The following is a 5866-nucleotide window of genomic DNA, read 5'->3' as shown; positions in this document are numbered from 1 at the left end:
CACAACACATCGTTTCCGGGATTCCTTTCAAAATAAAACTTACCTAAATTTTAATGTTAATGTGGCAGCATTTCTGGGTGTAAATGGGCTCATCCGTTCCAAGCCCCACAAATGTAAAGAGTATATTTTTAGTAAATCGTAAGAGCATCAAAACATGAAACAAATATGTATTAGAATTAGATTGGTTGGTTGTAGGGGTTGTAGGGGCATCATTTCCTGTGGTGTGTCTTGGACAAGTACAGCCTGGTGGCGCCCATCCCTCTCCAGACTAACCGATCTTCCAACCCTGGTCTCGAACCAGGCACCTAACACTGAGTAATATAAATGGCACTGTATTGTCTAATGCGAACAAACAGTGCTAAATGAGCACAGCATAGAACCAAGATGCCAATCAGACATGGTGGTGACGCCCAAGTATGGATTTCACTATGTAAAACCAATACACATTTCTCGACCTTTGAATATTTATAAAAAAAATATGGTAGTTAATCTATTTTTGCTTATTATTCAAATCAATAGTTGTTTTTGTTGAATGAAGGGTTTTTTGTACCACCAGGAGGCACTGAAAATTACACACTGTCCCTTTAAGACAACCGTCTTTGCACGCAAATAATACGATGTTACATAAAATAACAGAAATTAGAGGTAAAGTTATAGAGAACCAGGTCAGAAAATAGATAAAATGAGGGCATAACATGGGTTTATATTAAATGAACTTCTGTCAATTTGCAATCAATAATTTTAATCCAATAATTATCCTGTTAATAACATAGTAACAACATAGTAATACCATTCTAAATTATTTTAGAAATGCATTTCAAACTGGATTCCCATTGGGTTATTTTGTATCAAAATCAGCTCCTGGCTTGAAAAAGTTACAAGACCCCTACTCTATTCTATACTAAAACCCAAGAACAAACTAATTTTACAAGCCATCAGCTCAAGCATTTGTCTAACAAATAGAGGTATTCTATTAACATTTTTGTTCGTTTTTTTATTGTTGTTTTTTTTTTGCAAATATACTGTACTGTCAAATCAATGTGAAAGTGGAGAGACTTTAGTGCTCCCCTAGTGGCTCCCTAGCGCTTTTTAGAAAATTATTGATAATAGAAAATGATATACTTTCTCTCAGAGGAAACACATGACAAAAACATTCCTTATATTATTGTGTTATGTTGTTATGTTATGCTAGATACTATATATACATATATATATATATATATATATATATATATATATATATATATATATACATACTTAGTTGAAAATGCTCTATATGATTTGGGTTGTATGTTAGGGTAAAAGTGCATGAATGTGAGTGAGAAAAGGCACACTATCACATAAGGTCGGCCGCAGATTTATTCTCCACTGGCCCCTTTAACTGCAGAGTGCTTGCCCGCCATATACTAAATTATTTACCCAATTTTTACACTTGACCTGCTGCTCACACTCTGGCCTCATGTCACGCGGGAATGGGAACCCCAAGGCCGACGTCACCTACAGACACGTCTACAACATCATTGGGTTTGTTGTATGCAATAAACTAACAATTCCTGCATGTCTGCATGATGTGCCGTTAAAAGTGAAAACATTAAATTAAAAAAATTATCAGAACCAGAACAGGAGGAGGTAGTGATTCAGTGATCGCTGGGCGGAAGAAGTAAGACAGAAGTTCGGCGTGGAAAAACAGGAAGCCAGAGGCTGACAAGATCGATACTAGATACCGGACAGGACGGGACAGCTAGGATTGATACCAGATACCGGACAGGACGGGACAGCCAAGATTGATACCAGATACACGAGCAGATACCGGACAGACGGGATCTATACCTGACAGGAGACTGGAGTTAGACATCAAACAGGACGAGACAAGACGGGATCGGGATGGTTTGAATTTTCAAATCAAAAAAATCAACTTGCAGATAATTTGGCTAGTTTTAGAGTATTTTTTGGAGTATCTTTTTATTTAACTATAACTAATTAACTTGATTTTAGGGACCAAGCCCACCTGAAATTTAAAATTATATTTTGTGAAGACTCGGGAGGAGGAGCCCGGCTTCTCTGGGTCTGATGATGCCGTTGCCAGCGCGCTGACGTGCGCGCAGACGCGGGCTGCTGCACTGCGCAAGAGGGGGCTGGAATCAATTGTTTTGATCCTCCACAAAGAAAAGGAAACAAAGAAAAATGAAAACTAAATACTCTGTAAGAAAAAAGCCCGGCCTGGCCTGAACCCGAACATAATGATTGACATTACTGGTGCTTGAGCTTAAGATCTTACTTCTAAGCTCAAAAATTGCTTCCTCTTTCCCGCATGCAAACACATAATAAATAAGGCACAATAGAAATAAGAAATAGCAGCAAGGTCAAAAAAGAAAGAAAAAAAAGTATGCTTATAATAACACACTGTATATGGTTTCGAATAGAAAATATATATAGGACAGCATAGCCAGAATCTAAACAGAGCAGTTTTGCACTGATTTGGCAAAAGGCAGAGGGATGGGAGGAGGTAGGGCAGGGAGTTCAGAGTGCTGACAGCATAATGGAAAAAGCTGTCCTTGAGCCTGCTGGTTCTGGCTTTGAGACTTTGCCATCTTTTCCCTGACGGCAGGAGGTTGAAGATTTAGTCATGGAAGCAACCACAAACTAACGGCAAAGTTGGGAGCGTCAAAAATGGCGGCGAGAAACCCTCCCTGACAAGCGTGTAATGAGCCGGTGTGAGCATCTCGCACCATTTCATTGTGTCTTTATCTCCCCTCGCTCAGCCGGCCGTGGAAAAATAGCCTAAGAAGAAGGAATAAGGCCCGCCGGTTTGGAGCAAATTACGCACGGTGGTTTCGCAACAACACCCCCCCTGGTGTCGCCCAGCGGGGGGGGGCTGGATTGTTTTGTCGGGTGAGGACGTGCGAGGTGTGCCAATGCTGAGAAGCAGGAAGACGTTTTCCACTCGAGTGGGGAAAAGAGGAGAAAAGGGGGATGCTGGAACGTCTCCCACGAGTCCTGGGGTCCGGGTTCCGCCGCTATGCCACCTGCCGAAGAACTCGACAGGGATGAGGGGGTTGTTTTTTATTTAGTTTGGGAAGAAGAGCTTCCCAGAAGCAGAAATGGGGTACAAAAATCCTTGTATGAGTTTTGATGTGGGCACACAATCACTCCCGATATGAAAAAATACCTAATAAATCAGTGGTTCTCAGTCTGACTTCAGGACCCCTTCCACCCTCATGACAATCTACGACCCAAACAAGAAAACAACTTCTCAATTTATCTAATGTAATAATTGTTTAAGGCAGAAATTGGATAAATATTCACCTATTTTTTCCCATAAACAAAATCCCAAAACAACTTCAGGTAGCGTATATACTCGCATCAGGGTATCCCTCTCAGAACACGAACAGACGGAGGACCCAGACGCGTAACGTTTTGACACAAGCTTTATCCACGGAAATGAGGCAGTCATATGCGGGAACACAAACGCCAGAGGCAGACGAGATCGAAGCAGGGCGGGACAGACGGGATTGATACAACAGCAAGATACCAGACAGGATGGGACTGACAGGATCGATACAACAGCAAGATATTGGACAGGACGGGATCAATACCGGATACACGAGAAAGATACCGGAAAGGGCAGGACAGACGGAATCGATACACGAGCAAGATACCAGACAAGGCAGGACATACGGAATCGATACTGGATACACGAGCAAGATACCGGACAGGACGAGACAAACGAAATCGATACCGGAGACTGGAGCAAGATACCAGACAGGACAAGACAGACAGGATTGATACCGGATACTGGAGCAAGATACCGGACAGGACGAGACAGTAAGGATCGATACCGGATACTGGAGACTGGCGCAAGATACCTGACATGACGAGACAGACGGGATCGATACCGGATACATGAGCAAGATACCGGACAGGACGAAACAGATGAGATAGATACTGGATAATGGAGACTGGAGCAAGATACCGGACAGGACAAGACAGGCGGGATCGATACCGGATACACGAGCAGGATACCTGACTGAGTCGAAATACAAGTCTTGCAAGTGCAGAGGTTCGTTGACGGACTGACCAGGAGTGAATGAGAGCACTGAGTTTAAATAGGAGGGAAGCCAATCAGGCAACAAGCAGCAGCTGGCGCCAAACGAGCGGGCCGAAGTGAGGGCAATGGGCAATCGTGAAAATCACCTAAAACTAAATATTAACAAAGCGTGCAGCTTAACATTGATCATTCTTTAATTATGTGGTTAATTATTCCACTTTACTAAAATACATTTAAAAAATATCTTCACACAATGAAAATTAAAATAAAAAAAATAATATTTAATTTAAAAATAGATAAAACAATTAGTAATTAATGAAGTAGGCTGGCCTTATATTAAGCTTACATGTTAAGGCTGGGGGCTCAAACTATTATCTCTTTGTGAAAAATATACATCTTGCTATTATTACCTCTTGTTTTCCTTGTCCTCATGTAGTTACAGCCCTTTGAGACTTCGTGTGATAAAGGGCTATAAAAATAAAAATGACTTGACCAGTTAATAACCATTACTGTAGTGTAAAAATCGAAAAATATAAAATTTTAAACCATTTACTGTACCTTTCAGCAGTGGCACCACCATGGGGGTGGTCACACCCCCCAAACCCCAATAAATTTCCCACTATATCGTTAGATTGTTGTAGCATCCCAAATGCACAGCCGTGCAATCAGTTTTTCTAAGCTTAGGTTAATTGAAACTGCAGTTTAGGGGTTCTAAGTGTTCAATCACGAAGGGCTAGGGTCATAAATCTTGATGACTTTGTGGATGTGTTTGCCAAAAATGGCGAATAAAACAGTTCTGAAACATACTGATAGCCTGGTTATCAAATCAGAGAATATGGATCCCTTTCGGCAACCCTTTTTTGTTATTTTTTGTTCGGACAATTCGGTAATTATTTTTGGGTTACATTAAGCAGTGTGAGAGTATATTGCACATACTGTCAGGAGGACCAGAACAGAGCAGGAGACCCCAGAGCGTTCGTACAATTCTTTATTTGGGGAAGCGTAAAGGGTTAGCGGGAGACGCGATGACCGTCGGACGTCAGCAGCAAAGCCGTGAAGACTACTTCGGAACACGTAGCCAATCGTAGCGTGGGACGGAAGCAGGTCGAGTTTACTGGGACTGGAGAGAAGATCGTAGCGTGGGACGGAAGCAGGTCGGATCGGAGGCAGGCAGAATCAGGTAACAGGTCAAGAAGGCACAGGTAATCAGGAGAGTCAAACGGGGTACAAAAGTAGTCAAGTCAAGTCAAGTCATTTTTATTTGTATAGCCCTAAATCACGAAGAGTCTCAAAGGGCTTCACAGATTGTTACACTATATTACACAAACTATTTTCAACCGACAAGAGGAGTAGGTTATTCGTATGCAATGGAGTGGAAGTGAGTTTTAAGTTTAGATTTAAACATTTCCACTGAGGTTGCAGATCGAATCTCAGGGGGAAGAGCATTCCACAGCACCGGTGCCCGGATGGAGAAGTAATCCTCAGACGAAGAGGTCTCGGCGTAGCGTGCTTAAAAAGGGAACATAAACCAATCAGGAAGCGCACTCAAGCGCGCCAGATGATTACCCCAGGTGGCTCCACTTAGGTAATCACTACACATACGGTATCTGTTGATGTCATGATTACTCATTACACTCACCTGTGCCCGCTCGTTTGGCGCCAGCTGCTGCTGGTTACCTGATTGGTTCCCCCTCCTATTTTAGCTCAGTGCTTTCACTCGCCTGTTATCAGTCCGTCAGCAAACCTTTGTTTACACAAGGCAAGCATTTTTGACTCTGACTCCGTCGGTCCCGTTCTGCACCCGTTTTCCACTCGTTC

This window comes from Urocampus carinirostris, chromosome 5 (assembly GCF_059441175.1).
Source record: "Urocampus carinirostris isolate Australia breed hairy pipefish chromosome 5, RoL_Ucar_1.0, whole genome shotgun sequence".
NCBI lineage: Eukaryota > Metazoa > Chordata > Actinopteri > Syngnathiformes > Syngnathidae > Urocampus > Urocampus carinirostris.
This window is presented reverse-complemented; position numbering follows the sequence as displayed.